Source organism: Dasypus novemcinctus, chromosome 12, assembly GCF_030445035.2.
Source record: "Dasypus novemcinctus isolate mDasNov1 chromosome 12, mDasNov1.1.hap2, whole genome shotgun sequence".
Taxonomy (NCBI): Eukaryota; Metazoa; Chordata; class Mammalia; order Cingulata; family Dasypodidae; genus Dasypus; species Dasypus novemcinctus.
The window spans coordinates 84,678,917-84,706,818 of NC_080684.1; the positions used below are offsets into that span (position 1 = coordinate 84,678,917).

The following is a 27,902-nucleotide window of genomic DNA, read 5'->3' on the forward strand; positions in this document are numbered from 1 at the left end:
ACCTCTCAGTCATCCTGCAATGTAGTTGGTGTTATTTCCATTTTATAGATGAAGGAAGTGAAGTTCAGAGAAGGAAAATAACTTAACACAGTCAACCTGGAATTCAGTCCAGACTGTCTCACTCCAATGTCCAGGCTCTTTTCTAGGTCACATTACCTTTGCATTAGTTTGCCTGAGCTGCCATCACAAATACCATGCAATGAATTGGTTTAAATGATGGCATTTGGGAAGCGACTGTGGCTCAATTGATTGGGCTCCTGTCTACCACATGGGAGACCCTGGGTTCGCATCCCAGGGCCTCCTTGTGAAGGCAAGCTTGCCTGGACCCGCAGAGAGCTGGCACAGCAAGATGACACAACAAAGGGAGACAAGCAGACACAGAAGAACGTGCAGCGAATGGACACAGACAGTGAGCAAGTCTCAAGGGGGGGGAATAAATTTTAAAAAATTAAAAATTTATATTAATAAATTTATATTAATTTATAAAAAAATTAAGAGCTAGGGTAAAAAAAATGACAGCATTTATTGGTTCAGAGTTCTGGTTTTTTAATTTTTAAATTTTAATAGAAACATCTTTTATTTAGGTAATATGCCCCCAAACAAGTCAGTAAAATAGATTTTAGAGAGTATGGCCCTTATGTACAGCATTTTTTTCCCCCAAAAAACCCTAGAGTGGGCCTCTCCTTTCCCCCTTGGCCTCCTCTTGTATATAAAAAAGTGTTTTGGCTGCTCAGTGCTTATCATTTGGGCAGTTGGCACCATGTCCATGCCAGTGTGGGATCAGTAAGAGGCTGCAGTTCTGCTAACCCTCCTTTAACCCCAGCCCAGCAAACACTTCTGCCTTATCCAGGGATCTGTGACCAAAATCAAGAGCAAGCAGGCCCCCTCCCCTGAGGTGCTGGGCAGGGCTCAGTGCCTTCACTACTTTGGGAAAGAGGAAGGGGATTTACTTGGTGCTTTACAAATAGAGGAGTGAGCAGGGTTGGAGATAGCAGAAAAGGTACCAAAACAGGCAGGAAGAAACCATTTGGCACTAGCCCCTGGGAGAAGGAAAATGGGAGATATGAGAGGAGGACCTAAGAAAAGTAGGAGAGGTCACTCTAAGTGGGAGAGTACTGAAATGCGCTAGAACCAACAGGACTGCTGGCTCCAGGCCTGTCCCCTCTTCATCCCTCTACCCCACAGCAGCTGGCTGCCCAACTCCAGCAGCCCGTGTCTGCCTGCCCCTATGTGTAGTGTCCAACCCCTGATTCTAGCAGTGACATCCCCAATCCTAATACTCCTTGATCATGTCTCTAGTGATGTGACCATCTCGTCTCTTGGGCCTGGGGCAAGCTCTCATCTGCCCTCTTCCCTCTCATTGGTCAGACAGTCCCAAAAACTCCATCCCTAGCTCTTGGAGAACTCTTTGGTCCTCCGTGCCTCTGTTCCCCATTCCTGCCTATTCCCCACAAACTGGGGGACGGCAGGCAGGCTGGCAGAGGTACCCAATATCTGACTTCCCCTGCCCCTCTCTGGAGCCCCCTAGACTTGGATAAAGAACAGACCAGGAAACAGGCAAAGCCTGCTAGAAGCAGAATGACCTTGAGAATCCTCTGCTCAGAAGTGGCCAGCTCCTGGGTTAGGATCTCCAGGAAGATGATCCAGAGGAAGTACCGACCACCATACCCTCTAGCACAGACTAGACTTGCTGGTGCAGTGGCCCCACCAACTCTGCCAGAGCTGTACTGAGTTCAGTGTTCAGGGGTGTCATGCATGGGAAGAGGATCCCATAGCCAGTGACCACCTGTGTTCGCAGGTGGCTCTGCAGCAGCTGCAGGGACAGGCCGACTGCCAGGATACTCTTGTGGAGCAGCAGAGCCAGGCACAGCTCCATGGCCCAAGTCCGGTCTCATTGCAGCCCCACCACCAGTCCCTTGAACACAGTGCAGGGCCAGAGGGAAGACCAGGACACAGGCATGCAGGGCCAAGGGCGCTGCCAGGACTCCGCTTACCTTTGGGATCCCTGGCCCATCATGCCACTGCTGTGGCCCACCATTTGCTGGTCCCTGAAGCCCTTGTCTCTTCCTGGGGTGGTCGCCCTGGCTGCTCCTTGTAAGCCAGCGTGATCTGCTCCATCACCAGCACTAAGAAGCAGCCCGTGGCCAGGATGAATGCCTGCAGGAGGAACTGGAGCGTCACATGCAGGGCTGCAAGGCCTCATTTATAGCAGTCAGGCAGCAGGTTCAGGAGACAGGTGGCCAGAAAGACACCTCCTGCGAAGCAGCTGTGAAGCTCAGGGCTTTCTGGTGGGAGGTTGAACCTTCCTGGTTTGCTCCAGACTGGCACAGCACATAGATGGGCACCAGACACAGGCGAGGTGAGCACCAGCAGCTAAAACGTCTTCAAGAGGGTCTATTTACAATGGGTTCACACCCATAGTAATGTCGATTAAAATTAGCGTGTTTTTTTTTCTGGGGTATATAACTCAATCTACTGCTACATTTGTATTCCTAGCATTAAGCACATTCCCTGCACAGGGTTGTCTGTATGACCCAGCTTCATTTATGCCCTGGCTATGGATTTGTTTTGAATAATTTTTGACTTAAAAAATAATGACAGGCTTGTGACGGTGTTATCAGGTGTGTGGTAAGAGAATAATGCCAATAATACACATGCTTTGAGTAAAAAACTAAATGAGTCTGATGAGGTTTGGAGAATTGGTCGGTTCAGGAGTGTTTCCTGATATTTATTTCCCCATTTAGTTTCTGCTAAATTGCTCACTATATTTTCCTTAAGCAGTCATTCTATTTTTTTTTTCTGTAATTTCTCAATTTCAGTTGGAGATAAGGGAAGAAAGTTCAGTTATTTCAATAATTTTTTTCAAGCTGAGTCTTGATTAAAGGTTTAGGAAGGTTAAAATGTAATGATAGGGAAGTAGATGTGGCTCAAGCAGTTGGGTACCTCCTTCCCACATGGAAAGTCCCAGTTTGGCTCTCCATGCCTCCTAAAAAGATGATAAGCAAACAGTAAGTGCAAACAATGGGGGTGGGTGGGGTGAATAAATAAATAAAAATAAATCTTTTAAAAAATGTAATGTTATATCTTTCTTACATTAACATATGTATGTATGTGTGTATGTGTATATGTATAATTTTCTATTACTTGCTGCTGTCCATACTTTGATATTAGATATCCCTTTATATATATAATGAGCCATTTGATAGAGTTTAGGAGATTAGGAAACTAGAGACTGTCAGTTTCTCACATTAACTTTCCCTATTTTTAATTGGAATTTAATTGCCATAGAAAAATGCCTCAGAAGTAATTAATGTTTACAAGACAGAGATAATGATTATATTGTATTTCTTCTAGTGTTTCCCCTACAAACTCAAAACTTTTTTCAATTTATTACATCATTGCAGTGTTTTGGCTAACAGAAAGTTACCATGCTTTTCATAAATGAATTGTTAATTTAGAAAGAATTAGAATGTAAAAACTATACCAGATACATATGTGTAATTTTTCCTTTACTGCTAGCAGCTTCTTAGGAATTTATAATATTTTGACCATCAGTCATATACTGGATACTGTTGAAGTGCTGACTTCTCTACTACTAACTCAACATAAACTTCTCCCTAAGAAAGTATAGTATTTAGGTATGGTGAAGGGCTCTCTTTTTAAAGAGTTTTAAACATACTGACTTTTACTGTGATAGGTGACTTAATATTTTTTATTCCAAGCGTTAAATTATTTTTGTTGAAAGATTTTTTTCCTTTTTACAAACACAATTTAGGGAAAAAAAAATTGCTTCCAGGAACCACAGGTTGCGGTTATCTTTATAACATGTAATGGACATTTTATCATGTCATTAGACATAGCTCTTACTTTATTCTTTCAGTAAATTTCATTCATATAGTGAATGAGTCCACTGTAGGAGTGCCCTATAAGTTATTTGGGCAGTTTTCTATTTATGGACATTTAGATGTTGTTCTTAACATTTCTTTATATTAGTATTTGTGTATGTATATGTTTTTCACTGCTTTTTTAGAGCAGTTGTAGGTTTACACAAAAATGCAGAAAGTAGAGTTCCCCTATTTCCCCTTCCCCCAATGTAGTTTTCCCTATTATTAGTATTTTGCATTAGTGTGTTACATTTGTTACAATTAATGAAACAATATTATAATCATATTACTATTAACTATAACCCGTAGTTTACATTAGAGTTCACACTTTGTGTTGTACCACGCAGTCTTTTAGTCTACTGCATATAGAGGCAAACTGGTTTTCTCAAGTTCTTTTAAAATGTTTAGACTGAATTGTTCCACTAAAGTTTATGGTAAATAAATAATTCTATCTCATATAAAGATTAAGTTATTCAGGTTGAATCTCTGCAAAGCAATGCAAAAGGAAAATTTCAAATAAAAAAGTGAATACTCTCAACAAATGAACAAGTACTCATATGCAAATAACATGTAGTATTTTATTAAACTGTGAATGTTCTTTCTTTTTTCTAAGAGTTGTGGGTTTACAGAACAATTGTGCATAAAATACATTCCTATACACCACCCTACCACCAACACCTTGTACTAATGTGGAATATTTGTTAAATTGATGATAGCACACTTAAAAATGTACTGTTAAAGTCCAAGGTTTAACTCAGGATTCACTGTGTACTGTAGTTCCATGAATTTTTTAATACTTTAAAAATTCTGTTACCTTACATACAATCTAACATTTCCCCTTTCAATTATACTCAGATGTATAAATTTCAGTGCTGTTAATTGCATTCACAATGTTGTGCTGCTATCACCACCATCCATTACCAAAGCATTTCCATCATTCCAAATAAGAACCCTGTACGTATTAAACCTTAACTTCCCATTCCTGATCCTCACCCTGTTCCCTAGTAACCTGTACTCTACATTTTGACTATATGAGTTTACTTATTCTAATTGTTTCAAATCAACGAGGTCATTCAATATTAGTCCTTTTGTGTCTGGCTTATTTCACAAACCCAGATGTCTTCAAGATTCATCCATGTTGTTGCATATATCAGGACTTCATTACTTTTTATGGCTAAATAATATTTCATTGTGTATACATACCACATTTTATTTATCTATTCATTGGTTCATGGACATTTTAGTTGCTTCCATCTTTTGGCAATTGTGAATAAAGCTGTTGTGAACATTTGTATGGAAATATCTTTTCAAGCCCCTCCTTTCAATTTTTCTGGGAATATATCTAGTAGTGGGATTGCTGGGTCATATGGTAGTTCTATATTTAGCTTTCTGAGGAAATTTTAAGATCAGGAAGTGTAAGTCTTCCATTTCATTCTTCTTTTCAAGATGGCATTAGCTATTGGAGAACCCTTACAATACCATATAAAATTTTCTTCAATGAATTTTTAAAAAAAGATTTATTTCTTCCCCACCCTCATTATTTATGCTCACTGCCTGCTCTCTGTTCATGTTCTTTTTAGGATGCACTGGGAACTGAACCCAAGCTCTCCTATGTGGGAGAGAGGCACCTAATCACTTGAGCAACCTCCACTCCCTGCTTGTTGTATCTTTCCTTGTGTTTCCTCATTGTATCTCTTCGTTGCATTATATCACTATGTCATCTTGTTGAGTCAGCTCATTGTCTTGCTGTCTTGCTTGTCTTCTTTAGGAGGAACTGAACCCAGGACCTGTATGTGGTAGTTAGGCACCCAGCTGCTTGGGCCACATCCACTCCCCACCAAATAAATTTGATGATTGGCTTTTCCATTTCTGCAAAGAAAGTTGTTGGAATTTTTATTGGGATTGCATTGAATCTATAAATTACTTTGTGCCTCTGTATTAGTCAGGGTGACCTAGGTAAACAGAACCAACAGGAGATATCTTTAAATAGTATAAGATTTTATAGAATTGTCTCATGCAACTGTGGTGATGCACAAGTCCAAATTCCATAGGCCAGGCTGCAAGTCAGGTACTCTGATGAAGGTCCTTGTTGAGTTCCTCAGGGTGTCCAGAGCAAATATGGAAATTCTCTTTCTGAATGCTGAAATCATTTCTCCTTTTAAGACCTTTAACTGATTGAATGTGATGTCACTCATTGCTGACGGTAATCTCAGTTGATTGTAAATGTAACCAGCCATCTATGCAATCAGCTCACTGAGGATTAATGTCCATAAAATGCCTTGTGTTACAATTAGCCCAGTGCTTGCTTGACCAAACAACTGGGCACCATTACCTGGCTGAGTTGACACATTATCCGTACCGTGACAGTATTTTTTTTTTTTAAAACAAGTCTTATCACTTTCTTTTTCTTTTTCTTTTTTAAATATTTATTTTATTTATTTCTCTCCCCTTCCCCCCCTGCCATTTGCTCTCTGTGTCAACTCGCTGTGTGCTTTTCTGTGTCTGCTTGCACCCTTGGTGGCACCAGGAAACTGCATCTCTTTTTGTTATGTCATCTTGCTGCATCAGTTCTCTGTGTGTGTGGTGCCACTCCTGGGCAGCTCTCCCTGCAGGGTGCATTCCCTGCATGTGGGGCACCCCCACACGGGGGCAACCATGCATGGCAGGCCACTCCTTGCATGTGGCAGCTCTGCACATAGATTAAACCCTGGACTCTCCCATATGGTAGGTGGACCCTCTATCAACTGAGCCATGTCTGCTTCCCATCACAGTAGTATTGACATCTTAATGATATTTAGTCTTCCAATCCATGAACATGGAATATCCTTTCATTTATTTATATCTTAATTTCTTTTAGGAATGTTTTGTAGTTTTTTCTATACAGGTCCTTTACATTCTTGGTTAAATTTATTCCTAGACGATTGATTCTTTTAGTAATTGTTGTATATACATATAATTTCTTATTCCAAATGTTCATCGCTTATGTATGTATAGAAACACTACTCATTTTTGGATATTGATGCTGTCCTCTGCTACTTTGCTAAATTCATTCATTAACTTCAAAAGCTTTGTTATGAAATTTTCAGGAATTTCTGTTCATTGGATCATAGCATCTGCAAACAGGGAACACTTTACTTCTTCCTCTCCAATTTGGACTCCTTTTTTTAAAAAATATATTTTAAAAAATTTATTGAAGTATATCACTCATATATAAACTCACATAAACAATAAGTGTATAGCAATAGTTGTGAACTTACAAACTAGGCATACATAACATCTTATGAGGCTCTCATACCTCACCTTACCACAAATACCTTGCATTGTTGTGAAACATTTTTAACTAATGATTAAAGAAATCCTCAAAATATTACTACTAATCAAAGTATCTTACATTGGGTGTATTTCCCCCCCAACCCAGCCTTTTATTACTATTATTATTATATCATTTATATATACATAAACAATAAGTGTATAGTAAAAGTTGTGAACTTAAAAAGCAAACATGCCTAACATTGTACAGGAGTCCCATGCATCAACCCACCACCAACACCTTGCATTGCTGTGAGACATTTCTTACAAATTATGAAAGAATATTGTCAAAATCTTACTACTAATTATAGTCCTTATCTTACATTTGGTGTATTTTCCTCCCAACCCACCCTATATTATTTTGTAAATATATTTTTTATGACAGAAGTTGTAAACTTAAAAAAACAATTATGCACATGTACAGAATTCCCATACACCAGCCCTCTATTAAAACACCACACCACACCATGGAAGAACATTTGTTACATATTATGAGATAATATCATCAGAATATTTCCAGGTCCATAGTGTACATTTGGCACATTTTTTCCATACTCCCCCATTATCAGCACAGTACATTTTTGGCATAGATGCATGAATATGACATTATTGCTGTTAACCACAGTCCAGTTGTATTTTTCCCATTGCTTCTCCACATTCACACCACCCTGCAATAGTGATGTACATCTGCTCTAGCTCACAAAGGACACTCTTGCATCTGTACCATCAACCACAGTTCTGATCCTCCTCTGGGTTTACTGTGTTGTTCAGTCCCTAGATTATTCTCTAGCTTTCTTTCAAATGGCATTTACATTCCTAGACTACCTTTTTCAGCCCCATTCCCATTTATAAACCAGCTGTTACTATAATGTGCTACCATCAGCTTTATACTTTTCCACACTTCTACAGTAAAGTTAATTAAAACTTCTGCATACATTAAATATCAGTATTCCATCTCAGTTCACCTCTTATCTCCTTTAAGAGTCCACCACCTACCACCAGGTCTTGAAGATATTTTCCTTCACTTTCTTCTAGAAGCTTTATGGTTCTTGCTTTTATATTTAGGTTTTTGATTTATTTGAGTTAGTTTTTGTATAAGGTGTGAGATAGGGGTCCTTTTTCCTTCTTTTGACTATTGATATCCAGTTCTCTCAGCACCATTTGTGGAATGAACTGTTCTACCTGAGCTGGGTAGATTTGACAGGCTTTCAAAAATCACTTGACCATAGATGTGAGGGTCTGTTTCTCAACCATTAATCCAGTTCCATTGGTCTATATGTATATCTTTATGCCAGTACCATGCTGTTTTTAACAGTGTAGCTAGGTAGTATGATTTAAAGTCCTGAAATGTGAGTCCTCCAACTTCACTTTTCCTTTTTAAGATGTTTCTGGCTATTCAAGTCCCCTTACCCTTCCAAATAAATTTCATAATTGTGTTTTCCATTTATTTTAAAAATGCTGATGGAATTTTTATCTGGATTGCATTGAATCTGTTTATCAATTTGAATAGAATTGACAACTTAATGATATTTAATCTTCTAATCTGTGGGCATGGAATATTCTTCCAATTATTTAGGCTGTTTTTTAAATTTCTTCTAACAATGAGTTGTAGTCTTCTGATTACTAATATTTCACATCATTGGTTAAGTTTATTCCTGAATATTTGGGTTTTATCAGTCATATTTTATTTTCACCATTCTTTAGACCCTTATATTGATATAATCTTCATTTCTAGATGCTCTTCCAAGCATCTCACTCCTATCTTTTCAGACTATAGCACACTCTTTAATATTTCCTGCAAAGCTGGTCTCTTTGTTACAAACTCTCTCAGTTTCTGCTTATCTGTGAATATTCTAAACTTGCCCTCATTTTTGAAAGACGATCTTGCTGGATATAAGATTCTTGGCTGGAAGTTTTTCTCTTGCAGTATCTTAAATGTATCATACCACTGTCCTTTGCCTCCATGGTTTCTGATGAGAAATTGGCACTTAATCTTATTGGGTATCCCTTTTATGTGATGCATTGCTTTTCTCTAGCTCTTAGAATTCTCTCTTCATCTTTGGCATTTGACAATCTGATTAGTATGTGTCTTGGAGTTGGTTTATTTGGATTTATTTGGATTGGAGTACATTGTTCTTCTTGAACACGGATATCATGGATATCCATGGATATCTACGTCCTTCAATAGGGTTGGGAAATTTTCTACCATTATTTTTTCAAATATTCTTTCTGCCCCTTTTCCCTTCCCTTCTCCTTCTGGGACACGCATTACACATATGTTTGCATGTCTCTTGCTGTCATTTAGTTCCCTGAGACCTTGTTCAATTTTTTCCATTCTTCATCTGTTCTTTTGTATGTTCACTTTCAGAGGCCATTTCTTCAAGCTTACAAATCCTTTCTTCTGCCTCCTCAAATCTGTTGTTATGTGATTCCAGTATATTTTAAATTTCATTTATTGTACCTTTCATTCCCATAAGATATGCTCTTTTTCTATGTATGCTTTCAAATTTTTCTTTGTGCTCATCCAATGTCTTCTTAATATCCTTAATCTCTAGCCATCTCATTAAATTTATTAAGGAGATTTGTTTGAACATCTGTGATTATTTGCCTCAACTCCTTTGTGTCTTCTGGAGGCTTATTTTGTTCCTTTAACTGGGACATATCTTCCTGTTTCTTGGTGTGCATTGTGATTTTTTGTTGGTGTTTTGGCATCTGGCTTTCTTGATGTATGTATTCTGGGTGCTGTTTTTCCCTTTAATTTAGGGCTTTTTTGCCCTTTCTCCCTTGCTGGTTGTGTAGTAGGAGCCAAGGATGTAGTTGGTACTGCAAGCTTGCAGGCTAAAGCTTCCCTCATTGCCCCAGGGACTAATGAAGCTTCTCCCAACTTTCTCCTTTGCCAGGGGTAGGGAAGGAGACACAGCCATGTGTAATAATCCAAGTCAAGACAGGTCTAGATTGTAGTTGCCCAGTGAGACTGAGGAAGGTTCAAGCCCCTTTCTCCCCTACCTGGGGCTGGTATGGAGCTGCAGATGTGGGCAGTAATCTCTCCTTAGCAGTTCCAAAACGACTGCAGTTGCCACAGTAGACTTCTTACTATTCAGTCTGTGCCAGCAGAATGAACCTGCAGTTACCTGGAGAGGCTGGTGCAGGACCTGCCAGCTTCCTCCCTGCTAGAGGTGGGGCTGAAACCTAGGCTAGGGCTACATACCAATCTGGGTAAAAGAAGCCAGTCCCTACCATCACTGTGATTTTCAATCAGCCTGGCTTCCCCTCATGCTGGGGGTAGAGTAAAAAAGGCAGCTCCTGGCCTCTTTCTCATTTGGACAGGTTCAAACTCCAGCTGTTCTTAGGGTTATACTTTAGTCAGCTGAATTTACTAATCAGTAGCTGAAGTCGGTGGCTGACCGTCTCTTCCTCCCCTGTTTTGGGGAAATGAAGCTTCCACTTCCAGCCACAGAATAGCTCCTGAGGCGGATTGCACTGCCAGAGTAGGATGATCACCAGCCTCTGCAGAGTGGACTGTATTTTCCCAGAGACTGGCATAGGTCCCCCCAGCTTCCTCCCTGCCAGAGGTGGGGCTGGGGCTTGTACTAGAGCTGCAAATCCAGTCGGGATGGAAAGAAGCTGGTCCCTACCAGCACTGTGATTTTCAGCTTACCCCACTTCCTCTCATGCCAGGGACAGTGTTAAAATGGCGGCTACTGGCCTCTTTCTGACTTGGATAGGCTCAAACTTTAGCTGTTCTTAGGATTATACTTTAGCCCGTCAAATTTACTAATTAGTAGTTGAAGTTGGTGCCAACTGTCTCTTCCCAATTTTTGGGAAGTGGAGCTTCCAATTCCAGCAATAGAATAGGTCCCAAGGCAGCTTGTGCCGCCAGTGGAGGATGAGCACAGGCCTCCAGGGCATGGAGCACTCTACTTATGAATCTTCTCTGCAGAAGGGCAGTCTCCTCTTTCCATTCCTTCAGGAACATTACAGGATACTTTTCTGATCTCCTGGAGCCCCCAAACAGGAGCTTTAGATAGCTCTGGGTGATTACTAACTGCCCTGTAGCATGAGCTGACTCTAGGAGCTCCTTATCCTGCTGCCATTTTTTTTGCTGATTGTCTCTGGATTCCTTCTTTTTTTTTTAAACAAATCAATTTTATTGATACATATTAATAAAGCATGCAATTTAGCCAACGTGTACAATCAATGGTATTTGGTATAATCACATAATTGTGCATTCATCACTTCAATCATTATTAAACCATTTTCATTATTTCAATAATAATAAACAAAAAAAAAAACCCAGACAAATAAGAAAAGCCCTCATTTCTCAAATCTCTGTTTCCCCTGCTATACATAGTTGCTATTTCTGGCTATTCATGGCAGATGGCTCTGGAATTCAGTGCCTTGTCAATGGGTCCTACTTTGGAATTTGTGTTCCTGAGTGTGATGGAGTTGGACTCAGATGTGACCTTTCCACACATATCTCTTCTTTCACTTTTAATGAACCTGTGGTTGGCACTGGGGTTGGTGTATGCTCAGGAGACTTGAATGTCTGGACTGTCCATGTGCCATCTGGGCCCTGAGCCTCAGCAAATTGCAACTTCTACCCTCCAGCTTGTTGGACTTACCCAGGTCAGCTAACAGGGAGGTAAAGATGGTGAATCCCACACTACAACTGCAAGCAGGAGAGTTGTATCCATCAACCACGTGGGATCCAAGCCCCCTGTCAATATAGAGGTGGAATGGACAATCATCATAGGGTCCAAAGGATGGAGGAATAAAAAATGGATTAGAGTGGACTTACTGATATTCTAATATTGTGACAATAATGGAAGAAATTGTAACATTGATGTGGAGAAAGTGGCCACAGTAGTTGCTGAGGGCAGGGAGAGGGAAGAAGAGATGTGATGTGAGGGCATTTAGGAGTTGTCCTAAATGATATTGCAGGGACAGATGCTGGACATTATATATCCTGCCATAACCCACTGAATGGACTAGGGGGAGAGTGTAAACTGCAATGTAAACTGTTATCCATGTGGTGTAGCAGTGCTCCAAAATATATTCACCAAATGCAGTGAATTTGCCACAATGATGAAAGAGGTTGTTGATGTGGGAGGAGTGGGGGTGGGTGGGTGTCAGGTATATGGGAACCTTTTATATTTTTTTAATGTAACATTTTTTGTGATCTATTTATCTTCAAAAGAATACAATTAAAAAATAAGAGTTCTTTACCAAAAAAAGTTCTTTATTGTAAAATTGTAGGATAAATAGAAAAATAGAAGAAATTACAAATTTTAAAAGAGAGTGCAAGACCAGATTAGATTTAATATAATTAATTATAAAATTAAATAGCACAGCAACAAAACTTTATAAATGTAAAAGTTCAAATATAGTAGAAATTAATGATAACAATTCTAATTTTTATATTACACCTCTAATGCACATAGTAATCTCTAAGAATGAAATAAATTGTTGGTTTAGTTATTTAATTTCCATTTAGGCCATAATTCTTTCTAGATAATCAAATTCCTATTTGGGAATGGTTCACATCTTACTGGAATGAATTATAGCAGATAATGAAATGCCAACTCACAATTTTATGAGGTAGAAAAACTCAAAATCTTGTCAACAGTAGTCATGCTAAATCATTATTGATCCAGATAGATTATTTTAAGTAAAGAGTATGAATAAGAAAGGGTTAAAGAAAAACGAAGTATCCAAAAATATAGGTCTTCTCCAGTCCTCTTTAATTAAAAGCAAGGATTTATTTGGTATTTAAAAAATTACAGAATACCGATCTAGGAACAATTTGCCAGTTGCACTGAGTAATTATTGTTCATGTTGTATAATGTTATTTTACATTTATCTGGTCTACTCCAGCTGTTTTTGGTTACTATTTGTGTGGGATACCTTTTTCCAATCTTTCTCTTTTAACCTGGTTGTGTCCTTATGTCTCAGGTAGGTCTCTTGTAGACAACATATAGACAGCTCATATTTTTTATCCATTCTATTAGTCTATATCCTTTTTTTTTTAATATTTACTTATTTGTTTATTTATTTTCCCCTTCCCTCTCCCTTCCCCCACCCTACTATTTTTGCTGTCTGTGTCCATTTGCTGTGCGATCCTCTGTATCTAATTTCCTTTTTTTTGTCTTCTTTCTTCTCTAAGATCATTGGGATTTGATTCTGGGACCTCTGATGTGGAGAGAGGTTCCCTGTCAATTGAGCCACCTCCGCTCCTGGTCTGTGCTGTGCTTCACCTTGACTCTACCCTTTGTCTCTCTTTTGTTGCATCATTATCTTGCTGCATGACTCACTTGCATGGGCACTGGCTCACCGCGTGGGCACTTGTGCAGGAACTTGGCTTGCCATGAAGGCACTGGCTTCCTGCGTGAGCACTTGGCTTGCCACATGGGCACTTGGCTCACCATGCAGGCACTAAACTTGCCATGCGGGCACTGGCTCGCTGTGCAGGCATGCTTTCTCTTCTTCTGTTTCACCAGGAGGACACAGGTATCCAGCCTGGGTCTTCCTATATGGTAGGCAGAGAACTTATCACTTAAGCCACATCTGCTTCCCTCAGTCTTATGTCTTTTGATTGAGAGTTCAATCCATTAACATTTAGTGTTATTACTGAGAAGGCATTACTTACTTCATCCATTTTGTCCTTTGGCTCTCGTCATATTGTTTTTTTGTATGCTTATTCTTTAGTTTACACTTCCTGATTCCTAAACTCTTCTCCAATTCTCTCACCCTTTTTTTTTTTTTTCCTTTCAGGCTGCAGCACTCCCTTTAGTATCTTGTAATTCTGACCTTTGGTAACATATTCTGTCAGTTTTTGTTTTTCTGTGAAGACATTGAACTCACTCTAATTTTTGAAAGACAGCTTTGCCAGATACAGAATTCTTGGCCATCAATTTTTCTCTTTCGGTATCTTAAATACATCATAACACTTTGTTCTCTTCTCTGAGGTTTTTGATGAGTGGTTGGCACTTAATCTTATTGAATTTCCCTTGTATGTGATGCTTTGCTTTTCTCTTGCTGCTTTCAGAATCCTCTCTTTATCTCTGATATTTGTCATTCTGAATAATAGGTGTGTCAGGGTAGGTATATTCGGATTTATTCTGTTTGGGGTGCATTGTCCTTTTTGGCATTGATATTTATGTCCTTCGTAAGAGTTGGGAAGTTTTCAGTCATTATTTCCTCCAATATTCTTTCTGCTTCTTTTCCCATTCTCTTCTTCTGGGGCACCGATAATGTGTATGTGTGTTTCACATTGTCATTCAATTCCCTGAGACCCTTTTCCATTTTTTTCATTCTTCTCTTTCTGTATACCTATCTTTTCCAGTGCAGATGTTCTGCCTTTGAAATCACTAATTCTGTCTCCAAGAGATTCAAATCTGCTCTTATGTGTCTCTAATGTATTTTTTTCAGTTCTATATATTTTATTTTTTACATTTAATTTAATTTTTTAATTATCTTTTTTTGAAAGTTACTGGATCACACAAAATGTTACATTAAAAAATGTAAGAGGTTCCCATATACCCCACTCCCCACCCCCATCATTTTTATTGTAGTTTTTTGAAGATACATAGATCACAAAAAATGTTACATTAAAAAATAGAAGAGGTTCCCATATACCTCCCACCCCCCCATACTCCTCCCACATCAACAACCTCTTTCATCATTGTGGCATATTCATTGCATTTGGTGAACACATTTTGGAGCACTGCTGCACCACATGGATAATAGTTTACATTGTAGTTTACACTCTCCCCCTAGTCCATTCAGTGGGTTATGGCAGGTCAGTTGGTCCTACTTTGGAATTTGTGTTCCTGAGTGTGATTAAGTTGGACTCAGATGTGACCTTTCCACACATGCCTCTTCTGTCACTTTTAATGGACCTGTGGTTGGCACTGGGGTTGGTGTATACTCAGGAAACTTGAATGTCTGGACTGTCCATTTGCCATCTGGTCCCTGAGCCTCAGCAGAATTGCAACTCCTACTCTCTGATTTGTTGGACTTACCCAGGTCTGCTAATAGGGAGGTGAAGATGGTCGACCACCACACCAGGGAACCAAGAGTGCCTACAACTACAAACAGGAGAATTGCAATCATCACCCATGTGGGATCTAAACCCCCTCTCAATATAGAGGTGGAGTGGACATAACCATCCCAGGGTCCACAGGATGGAGGAATAAAATACGGATTAGAATGGATTTACTGATATTCTACTATAGAACTATTGTGGCTAGTAATGGAAGAAATTGTAGCATTGATGTGGAGAAAGTGGCCATGATAGTTGCTGAGGGCAGGGGGAGGGAAGAAGAGATGTGATGTGGGGCATTTTTGGGATTTGGAATTGTCCTAAATGATATTACAGGGACAGATGCTGGACATTATATAGCTAATGTATTTTTAATCTCATCCATCATGTCTTTCATTCACATAAGGTCTGTTACTTTTCTTTGCAGGCCTTCAAATTGTTCTTTATGCTTTCCCAGTCTCTTCTTAATATTCTTTATTTCTTTAGTCATATTTTCATTCAATTTTTTGAAGTTATTTAGGGGAGTTTTGTGATTATCACCGATAAATTGTATCAACTCCTGTATCTTTTCAGGATATTTGGTTTGTTCTTTTAGCTAGACCATCTCTTCCTGTTTCCTAGTTTGGCTTCTAATTTTTTGCTGATGTCTAGGCATCTGAATATGTTTGCGAATTTACTCTGATGTCTAATTTCTCTATCTTGCCTATTTTTTTTTAAACTACATCTCTTCTTTGCTATTTGGTTTGACTTATTCTCCATCTTTAAAAATGTCCAGCTTTAGTTTTCACAATCAGGCCAGAGCGTCACTAGTGGGGCACAGATTTTCTCATAGGAATTGAATACAGACAGCGTTAACAGTTTTTGTCCATGCAGTTTCCGTGCTGGCCAGCAGATAGTACTAGTCAGCACGCCTTTCCACAGAGGTGTTTCAATCTCAGCTTTCCTGTGTTCCTGTGTTGAATCTCCAGATTGGAGATTCAAAGCATGCTCTGCTAGCTGAATTCACTAAAGAAAAGTACCCCAACCCCCCTTCCCTTTTCCCTTGAAACAGCTGACAGGGAGGAAACTGATCCCCTGTCATTCAGCTGCAGTGAGCCAGGTGTTTTACCCCAGCTTAATATCTTGGGCATGGGGGAGGGGAGCACTTTCCAGCCGCCACAGGGGCTTGGTAACTCGTGTGTCGTTTTGGCTTTTTCATCTCTCTGCCCCTCACCCTCATGGGAGTTGCATACACTGTCCTGGTCTGTTGACCCCTAAAGCAGGTCCCTCAGACAGCTTTTGGTTCTTTCTTTGTTGTTTTTATGAGAGCATTCACCTCTGCCTGTTAGTCCATCACTATCTTCCCACAATCCTCTGGATTCCTTTTATTCCTTTTTTCTTGCCTAATTGCTCTGGCAAGAACTTCCAAAACAATATTGAATAACAGTGGTGACAGTGGGCATCCTTGTCTTGTTCCTAATCTTAGATGGAAAGCTTTCAGTCTTTCACCATTAAATAGGATGTTAGTGTGGGCTTTTCATATATGCCTGTGATCGTGTTGAAAAAGTTTCTTTCTATTCCTAGTGTTGTAAGTGTTTTTATCAAGAAAGGGTGCTATATTTTGTCAAATGCTTTTTGAGTGTCAATTGAGATGTTACTTCTTTAATTCTATTAATATATATTAATTTTCTTATGCTGAACCAACCTTGCATATGAGGGATAATCCCATTTGATCATGTTGTATAGGTCTTTTAATATGCTTTTGGATTTATTTTGCTAGCATTTGTTGAGGATTATTACAACTACATTCATAAGAGGTATTGTTTGTAGTTTTCTTATATCTTTATCTGGCTTTGGTATAAGGGTGATGTAGGCCTCATAGAGTGAGTTAGGGAGTAGTCCCTCCTTTTTGTTCCTCCGCTTTGTTTTTTTATTTTTGGGAAGAATTTGAACAGAATTGGAGTTAAATCTTCTTGGAATGTTTGGTATAATTCCCCTGTGAAGCCATGTGTTCCTGGGCTTTTCTTTGTAGGGAGCTTTTTGATTACTGATTCAATCTCCTTACTAGTAATTGGTTGTTGAAATCTTCTATTTCTTCTTGAGTCATTGTAGGTAGTTGGTGTATTTCTAAGAATTTTCCATTTCATCCAGGTTATCTTATTTATTGGCATACAGTTGTTCGTAGTATCCAGATATAGTTCATTTTATTTCAGTAGGGTCAATAGTAATGTCCTCCTTCTCATTTCTCATTTTCGTTATATGTATCCTTTCTCTTATTCTCAGTCAGTCTTGCTAAAGATTTGCTGATTTGTGCATGCATGTATGTGAGTGTATGTGTCTGGGCTCTAGTTTTCTTTTTTTCTTAAACAATTTTATTGATACGTATTAATAAAGCACACAATCCATCCAAAGTGTACAATCAGTGGTATTTGGTATAATCATATAGTTGTGCATTCATCAATTCAATCATTATTAGAGCATTTTTGTTATTCCAATAATAATAATAATATGCAGAAAACAAATAAAAACTCATCCCCTGTCAATCGCTCTGTTTCCCCTGCCATACATATCTGCTATTCTGTTTCTATTTCCCTAGTTTATCTGTACTTATGTTTTATATAGGTGAAGTAAGCAATATGTAGTTCTTTGTGTCTAGTTTCTTTCCCTTAGTATATTTCTTTTTATTTTTTTATCCTTACTGGAAGATTATTAATATTTACTATATACTACTGTCCATATTTTGTTGTATTTTTCCCTGGTATTAACACCTTGTAACATTAGCATACATTTGATCAGTTTCAAAGAAAAGGTTTTATGTATGTAATATTACCCATATTCATATTTCACATGAGGTTTCACTATGTTATACAGTCCATGATACATTTTTTAGGTTTCCTTCTAGTAATATACATGACCTTAGACTTTCCCTTTCAACCAGTCACATTCATATAATAGTTGTGCTGGTATAAAAGCTATGATGTGCTTTCACCTTTTCTATTCATTTCCAAGTAATAACAAACGATCAATTCTGCACAGATAAACCTTCAGCTTTCCATTCTCTAACCTCATTCTATTTTCTGATGACCTATATTCTAGTTATTAACTCCATGAGATTACGCAATATATTTCAGTCATAAAAGAACAAATACATTACTTGTCCTTTTGTGTCTGTCTTGATTCACTCAACATAATGTCTTCTAGGTTCACCCACGTTGTCATATGCTTCAAGACTTCATTTCTTTTTTTTTTAACTTTATTTTGTACATTTAATAATTGAAAATATAAATAGTAATTAAAAATAAGAAAATACAGTTGAATAAAAGCAGACATTTCTCAATTTAATATATGGGATACATATAAATTTTTTTTTTGACTCATACAATATGTTACACAATATATTTGGTAGTAATACAATCAAACAGTATTTGTCCTTTTGTGTCTGGCTTGCTTCACGCAACATAATGTCCTCCAGGTTCATCCATGTTGTCATATGCTTTACAACTTCATTTCTTCTTACAGTGCATAATATTCCATTGTGTGTATATACCACAGTTTATCTATTCTTTAGAATGGACTCCTGGGTTGTTTCCATCTTTCATGAATAATGCCACTGTGAACATCAGTGTGCAGATAAATGTCTGTTCTGGTCACTGCTCTCAGTTCTTCTGCATATATACCCAGTAGTGGTATTGTCGGGTCATGTGGTAAATCTATAGTAAGTCCTCCACACGGGCTGTACCATTCTGCATCACTAACAGTGAATAAATGTTCTTATCTCTCCACATCTCTCCTACACTTGTGGTTTTCTGACTTTTTAATAGTGACTATTCTAATAGGTGTGAAATGATATCTCATTGTAGCTTTGACTATTTCTGGACTCTTTCTTTTCCACTGATCAATGTGTCTATCCTTATGCCAGTGCCATGCTCTTTTAACCCCTGAAACTTTGCAGTATGTTTCAAGGTCAGGCAGTGAAAGTCTTCTCACATTGTTCTTCTTTTTTATTTGCACTTTCCATTCAAACTAATTTCCTTCTCTTCCTATTTTTTGAAATTATTTTACCAAGGAAGAATGCTGGATTTTGTGAAATAGCTTTTTTGCATAATTTGAGATGATCATGTGGTTTTTTTCCTTCAATTTATTAATGTGTATTATATTAATTGTTTTTTTTGTAGAACCACCATTGCATACCAGGAATAAATCACACTTGGTCATGGAGTATAATTTTTTTTTTAGTATATGCTGTTATATTCTATTTGCAAGTATTTTGTTGAGAATTTTTGCATCTGTGTTCATTAGAGGTTGGTCTATAGTTTTCTTATAGCCTCTCTTTTTTTTTTAAGATTTATTTATTTATTTATTTATTTATTTCTCTCCCCTTCTCCCCCACCCCGGTTGTCTGTTCTCTGTGTCTATTTGCTGCGTCTTCTTTGTTCGCTTCTGTTGTTGTCAGTGGCATGGGAATCTGTGTTTCTTTTTGCTGCGTCATCTTGTTGTGTCAGCTTTCCATGTGTGTGGCACTATTCTTGGACAGGCTGCACTTTCTTTCACCTGGGCAGCTCTCCTTACAGGGCACACTCCTTGCCCCTACATGGGGGACACCCCTGCGTGGCAGGGCACTCCTTGCGCACATCAGCACTGCGCATGGGCCAGCTCCACACGGGTCAAGGAGGCCCTGGGTTTGAACCGCGGACCTCCCATGTGGTAGGCGGACACCCTAACCACTGGGCCAAATCCACCTACTCTTATAGTCTCTTTATAGTCTTTTATAGTGGCTTTGGTATTAGGGTGATGTTGCCCTTCATAAAATGTGTTGGATAATTTTCCCTCCTCTTCAGTTTTTTGAAAGAGTTTAAGCAGAATTGATGGTAATTCTTTTTGAAAGTCTTGGTAGAATTCACCTGTGAAGCCGTCTGGTCCTGGACCTTTCTTTGTTGGAAGAGTTTTGATGACTGATTCAGTCTCTTTGCTTGTTGTTGAATTCCTGTATTTCTTGTAGAGTCAGTGTCAGTTGTTTGTGCATGTCTAAGAATTTGTCCATTTCATCTAGGTTGTCTAGTTTATTGGCATTCAGTTTCTCATAAGATCCTCTTATGATCCTTTTTATTTCCATTAGGTCAGTTGTAACTCCCCCCCTTTCATTTCTGATTTTATTTATTTGCATCTTCTCTCTTTTTTTCTTTGTTAGTCTAACTAGGGTTTGTCAATTTTATTGATCTTCTCAAAGAATCAGCTTTTGGTTTTCTTGATTTTCTCGTTTTTTATTCGTAGTTTCATTTTTTCCTGCTCTAATCTTATTTATTGCTTTCCTTCTCCTTACTTTGGAATTGGTTTGCAGTTCTTTTTTCTAGTTCTTCCCAATATTCCATTATGTCTTTGATTTTAGCTCTTTCTTTTTTAATATAGACATTTAGGGCTATACATTTCCCTCTCAGAACTGCTTTCGCTCTATCCCATAAATTTCGATAAGTTGTATTCTCATTTTCATTCCTCTCAATATATTTATTAATTTCTCTTAAAATTTCCTCTTTGACCCACTGGTTGTTTAGGAATGTGTTGTTTAGCTTCCACATATTCCACTTTTCCATCTGTTATTGATTTTCATTTTCATTACCTTATGATCTGAGAAAGTGCTTTGTATCATTTCAATATTTTTATATTTATTGAGAACTGCCTTGTGACCCAATATGTGGTCTATCCTGAAGAAACATCCATGAACACTTGAGAAGAATGTATAACCCACTGATTTGAGTGCAATGTTCTGTATATGTCTGTTAGGTCTAGCTTATTTATCGTATTGCTAAAGTTCTCTGTTTCCTTGTTGATCTTCTGACTAGTTGCTCCATCTAACAATGTGATAGTTGTGTTGATGTCTCCAACTATTATTGTAGAGATGTCTATTTCTCCCTTCAGTTTTGCCAGAGTTTGCCTCATGTATTTTGGGGGACCCTGGTTAGGTTCATTGATTTCTTATTTATTTCTGGTGGATTGTCCCTTTTATTAATATATAATGGCCTTTTGTATCTCTTATAACTTTTTTTTTTTAAGATTTATTTATTTATTCTCCCCCATGTGTGGTTTTTTTTTTTTTTTTTTTTTTTGCACTCAACTGTCTGCTCTCAGTGTGTTCTTCTGTGTCTGCTTGTCTTCTCTTTAGGAAGAACCTTCTCTTTAGAAGGTCCCAGGGACTGGGAGAGAGCACTCAATCTTTTGCACCACTTCAGCTCCCTGGTCTGCTGCATCTCTTACTGTATTTCCTCTGTGTCTCTTTTTGTTGCATCTTCTTGCTGTGTCAGCTTTCTGCACAGGCCAGCACTCCTGCATGGACTAGCACTCCACGTGGGCCAGCACTCCACTCAGGCTAGCTCTTTGCTCAGGCCAGCTCACTGTGTGGGCCAGCCTGCCTTTTATCAGGAGGTCCTGGGAATCAAACCCTGGACCTCCCATATGATTGATGGGAGCCCAATTGCTTGCGCCACATTCGTTTCCCTCATAACTTTTTTGTATTTTGTCTATTTTGTCTGATATCAGTATAGCTACCCCTGCTCTTTTTTTTTTTTTTTTGAGGTACTAGGGTCCAGGGTTGAATCCTGGACCATGTATGTGGAAAGCCAGTGCTCAACCTCTGAGTCACATTGGTTCCCCTGAGTTGGTTTTTTGTTTGCTTGTTGTTTTTTGTGTTTTTTTTTTTTCTTTTTGCTTGTTTTTTTAGGAGGCACTGGGGACCAAACCCAGGAAGCAGGCACCCAACCACTTGAGGCACATCCGCTCCCCTATCCTTGCTCTCTTTTGGTTACTTATTGTTTGCATGAAGTATCTTTTTCCAACCTTTCACTTATAGCTGATTTGTATACCTGGGTCTAAGATGAATCTCTTTTAGCCAGCAATTGGATGGCTCATGATGTTTTACTTATACATTTTGTCAGCCTCTATCTTTTGATTGGGGAGTTCAATGATTTCACATTCAGTGATAGTGCTTTAAATGCATTAATTACTTCTACCATTTTATTCTTTGGTTTTCATATGTTATGTGTTATTTTCTTGGCTTTTTACTCTTTTGATTATCTTTTCGGCTAGTCGTGCCTTCTACAGTCTCCTCCAAGCCTCTCCTGTTTTTTTCTTTCAGATTATAAGGCCCCCTTTAATGCTTCCAGCAAAGGTGATTTTTAAAATTTTTTATGAAGTCTCTTAGTTTCTGTCCTTCATAGTTGAAGGACAGTTTTGCTGGATAAATAATCCTAAATTAGCAATTTTTCTCTTTCAGTATCTTGATTATATCATACCTCTGTCATCTTACCTCCATGGTTTCTGGTGAGAAATCCACATTAAGTCTTACTGGGCATCCCTTGTATGTGATCCCTTGCTGCTGTCAGAAATTTTTCTTTATCTTTCATGTTTGACATTCTGTGTCTTGGAGTAGGTCTACTCAGATTTTTTCTGATTGTGCTTCTTGGACATGCAAAATCATTTCTTTCATGAGAGTTGGGAAATTTTCAGCCATTGTTTTCTCAAATACTCTTTCTGTCCCTTTTGGAAATTTTCAACCATTATTTTCTCAAATACTCTTTCTGTTCCTTTTCTCTTCTGTTCTCCTTCTGGAACTCCCATGAATATGTACATTGTTGTGTTTCATTTTATCATTCAACTCCTTTAGCCCTTGCTCAATTTTTTCCATTTTTTTCTCTTACTGTTCTGTCTTCAATTTCTGCTGTTCTGTCTTCTACATCATTTATTCTTTCTTGTATCCTTCCAAGTCTGCTGTTGTATGCCTGTAATGTGTTTTTTAATCTCACCTTTTGTGTCTTTCATTCCTATAAGCTCTGTAATTTTTCTATTCAGGTTTTCAAATTCTTTTTTATACTTAATCAGTGTCTTCTTCATGTACTTTATCTCTTTAACCATATTGTCTTCTACTTGTTGATTTAATTTAGGAGATTTCTATGAACCTCATTAATTAGTTGTCTGAAATCTGGTGTCTTGTCTGGGGCTTTGATATATTCTTTTGCTTAAGCCTTTTTTTTTTTCCTGAGGTACCCAAGGTCAGGGATTGAACCCAGGACCTTGTGAGTAGGAAGCCGGTGCTCAACCACTGAGCCATATCAGCTCCCTTGACTTGGTTTTATTGTTTGTTTTGCTTGCTTTTTGTTGTTTTTGTTTTGTTTTATTTTGGTTTTTCTTTTGTTTTTAGGAGGCACCAGGAACTGACCCTGGGACCTCTGATGTGGGAAGCAGACACTCAACCACTTGAGCCACATCCGCTCTGTCTTCCATTTTCTTAATGCCTTATAATTTTTTGCTCATGTCTAGGTATTTGATTCTGATGGTGAGTTTACTCTGATGCTCAATATCTTTCTCTTTCATAGGGATTCAGTGGTGGGAGGCTGTGTGTTACTGTCATTCTTTGATTCTTGGTTCAACTTGTTCTAGATCTGTAGGATTGTCCCTGTTAATTGCTCAAATCTGGGCAATGGATCCAGTATTGTATTTCAGACCTACTTCCAAGGGCCTTGGCATGATAGCATGTAAAGGCCAGAAAAAACCTCTTTACTTATTCACCTTTAATTTCCTAACATGCACTTACTTGGTCTGCCAGCAGATGCCACTCTCTGGCAACCCTCTCAATCAAACCCTGGCTGATGCAATCATACACACAACAGTATAACAAAGGATCCTGCCTAAAGGCTATTCAGAGCCTTGCAAATCAAACTTTCTCAGAGGCTATTCTCTAACCTTTGCTGGCAGCCCCTCACTTTTCCCAGGTAGGAAATAATTCCACCCCACTCTGTGTCTTGTTCAGTACAGAGGGTGCTTGTGAGAGTTGGATCTCTCTAGTCCCATGTCAGCTCCCAGTGTAAACAATGGCATGGCCCTACCTGGCCTGGAAGGCTTGTGGGACATAGCAGACCAAATCTGTTGGTGAAAAGCTGAATCATCCTTTGGCTGCAACCCTCTCTCCACCATTTCCTGGGAGGTGGGCCCCTGTGGCCCCCTCTGTCCATAAGTGCCAGCCAGAAGCTGGAGAATTCAAAGCTGTCTGCTCTGAGGGTAGGGGATGGGCACCTGCAGCTGCAACTTTAACTCACAGTTCAGCCATCAAGATTCTTTTCCTTTGTCCCTCTCTCTTCAGGGGGGTGTACAGCCTTCCTCTGGTGTCCTAAACTCTAGAACAGTTTTTTCCAGGCTCTTTCTGCCTAATTCATAGCTGTTTTTCTGGGAAAGAAGTGAGTCCTGTGTCTCTCTAATCTGCCATCTTCCCAAAGTCTGCCAATTTTGTTGCTCTTTTCAAAAAACCAACTTTTGTTTTTTTTTTTCTATTGGTTTTGTTGTTTTTTTAAAAATTTATTTCATTTATCTCTCCTCTAATCTTTGTTATTTTCTTCCTTCTGCTTGATTTGGGTTTAGTTTGGTCTCTTTTCTGGTTCTTCTAGTTTTGATATTAGGTCTTTGATTTGAAGTCTTTCTTCTTTTTTAATGTAAGCATTTAGAGCTACAAATTTGCCTTTCCTCTTGCATTCCATAAGTTTGGTGTGTTGTATTTTCATTTTCATTCACCTCAAAATATTTCCTAATTTCACTTCTGATTTCCTCTTTAATCCAACAGTTGTTTAAGAGTATGTTGTTTAATTGCCACGTATTTGTGAATTTTCCTTTTCTCCCTGTGACCGATTTCTAGCTTCATTCTGTTGTGGTCAGAGAATATATATTCTATGAGTTCAATATTTTATAATTTATTGAGACTTATTTTGTGACACAACATATGATCTAGCTTGGAAAATTACCCATGTATACTCAAGAAGAATGCATATTCTGTTTCTGTTGGGTACAGTATTCTATATATATATCTATTAGTCCTATTCTTCCTTATTACTCTTCTGACTTTATGTTCTATTTATTGAGAATGGTATGTTAAAGTCTCCAACTCTTAATGTAGAACTGTCAATTTCTTCCTTCATATCTGTCAGTGTTTGCTTCATATATTTTAGGGCTCTACTGTTAGGTGCATATATATTTCCAATTGTTATATCTTCCTGTTGAATTATCCCCTTTATAATATATAATGATCTTTGTCCTTCATGACTGTTTTTGACTTAAAGGCTATTTTATCCAATATTAGTTTAGCTACTCCAGTTCTCTTTTGCTACTATTTGCATGGTATAAATCTTTACATCCTTTTATTGTCAATCCCCTTGTATCTTTGACTTTAAGGTAAGTCTCTCCCAGACAGCATATAGTTGGGTCGTGCTTTTTTTCCCCCCTCTGAGATGGCTCCCTTGTCTGTTTGCTTGTTGTCTGCTCATTGTTTTTTTCTCATTGTCTACTTGTTGTTTTTGCTCAATGTCTGCCCATTGTCTACTTATTGTTTGTTTGTCTTATTGAACTGAACCCGGGGCCTTCCATGTGGAAGGCAGGCACCCAGCTGCCTGAGCCACTTCTACTCCCTGGGTCATGCTTTTTTATCCATTCTGCCAGTGTCTCCCTTTTGACCGGAGAATTTACTCTATTAACATAAGTCAGTCTGTAGTATAAGTCATTTTTCTGCCGTTTAGCTCCCTTAGCCTTTGTAAGTCTTAGGCTGTTTTTGTACCTTACTACCATTAAAGCATACTTTTGTATTTATTTGCTTTCTTGTGTTGTGCCATATGGAGTGTCTTCTCATTTCTCTCTGGATATATTTTTCAACTGTTTTCCTTGTGATTTCCATAGGATTAAAGTTTAACATCCTAAATATATAACAATTACATTTGGTTTGATAAAAACTGTGGCAGTTTGAGATTATTTTATGAATCCAAAGAAGAGAAAGATTATGTTTGTAAACTGTCCTCTGTGTGTGATAGCCTTTGATTACATTAAATCCAATTGAGGGGCCTTTGATTAGATTACCTGATAAGATTGATTTAGGTCATTTGATTGGACAACCTCAGTGAGGTGTGCCTCAGATTGAGCCTCTGCCCCATTGCTGGGTTGAATACAAATGGAAACACAGAGAAAGACTCACTCAGACAGACACAGGAAAAGGAAGCCACTGTATTTGATCCTGCCATATGAGAGAAGTTTCTCCCACAGCTGAGCTGCAAAGAGGGAAGCCCCCATAAGGCTCAAGGAGCTGAGGACCAGAAAGAGAGAGAGAGAGTAGTCCCAGTAAGAGAAAACCGTATGCCTATGGTGCAGAAAGACAGCGTCTTGACAGGGATCGGCAGCCATCTTCACTATGTGACATCTGACTTTGGTGAGAAAGCTTCTCTGATGGTACCTTGGTTTGGAACTTTTTCCCAAACAAATACCTTTTATCCCAAACAAATGCCTTTTATAAAAGCCAACACATTTCTGGTTCTTTGCATTGGCAGCCCTTTGGCAAACTAAAACACCAACTTAACTTCAATATCATGCACATATACTTTTCCTATATCCCTCTGTATCTCCACCATTGTTTGGTTGGTTTTTTTTAAAGATTTATTTTATTTATTTATCTCTCCCCACCCCCTCATTGTTTGCACCTGCTGTGTCTGTCTTCTTTGTTTTTTTAGGAGGCACTGGGAACTGAACTTGGGACCTCTGATGGGGGAGGGAGGCACCTAGTCGCTTAAGCCACCTCCATTCCCTGCTTTGTTATGTCTCTTGTTGTTTTTCCTCTTGTGTGTTTTGTTGCATCGTCTTATCACATCAGGTCTCTGCGCCTGCCCATTGTGCCTGCTTGTCATTCTGCTTGTCCTCTTTAGGAGGCACCAGGAACCTCTGCTCCCTGCTTTGTTGTGTCTCTTGTTATGTTTTTCTTCTTATGTCTCTTGCTGCACCATCTTGTTGTGTCAGCTTGCTGCACCTGCCCGTCACGCCAGCTTGGTGCAGTTTTTAGGAGGCACCAGGAACTGAACCATGGACCTTTCATGTGGTAGGCATTGCCCAATCACTTGAGCCACATCTGCGTCCCTCCACCATTGTTTTTGTACTTGTTACTACTTATATCTTTGTACATAGTATGTCCAAAAATCTAGATTTTTTACTTTTCATGCATTTCCATTTTAGCACATGTAGGAAGTAAGAAGTGAAGTTACATAACAAACAATACAATACTGCCACTTATAATTATCCAATTGGTAACCTTTACTGCAGCTCTTTGTTTCTTTATGCTGCCTGAACCACCATCTAGTGTCCTTCTGTTTCAGTCTGAAGAACTCCCTTTAGTAATTCGTGTAGGGCAGGTCTATTGGAGATGTACTCTCTCAGCTTTTGTTTATCTGAAAATGTCTTAATCTCTCCCTAATTTTTGAAAGAGTGTCCCACTGGATATGAAATTCTTGGCTGGCAGTTATTTTCCTTCAGCACTTTTAGTATTTCAGCCCACTTCCTTCTCACCTCCATGGTTTCTGATGAGAGATCTACACTCAATCTTGCATGTAACATAGTTTTTCTCTTGCAACTTTCAGAAGTCTCTCCTTGTCTTTTGCATTTGGTAGTGTAATCAATATATGATGGGATATACTTGTCTTCGTTTATCCTGTTTGGTGTTCTCTGATCTTCTTGAATGTGCATATTCACATCTTTTCCTGAGGTTGGGAAATTCTCTGTCATTATTTCATTTACTATTCCTTCTGCCCCTTTCTCTTCCTGGTACTCCCATAATCGATACATTGGTGCACTTGATGTATTCTACAGCTGTCAAGCTATTTTCAATTTTAATATTTCTTTTTTCT

General features: G+C 38.6%; 1 protein-coding gene and 1 pseudogene across 1 annotated transcript in view; one reads left to right on the plus strand and one right to left on the minus strand.

Annotated features, from left to right (window-relative positions):
- The window catches only part of GAS2L3 (growth arrest specific 2 like 3), a 56,233-nt gene that overhangs the window by 1,771 nt on the left and 26,560 nt on the right, over positions 1-27,902 (plus strand). The window lies entirely within an intron of this gene.
- On the minus strand, positions 1,525-27,840 carry LOC101436522 (zinc transporter ZIP1 pseudogene; annotated as a pseudogene).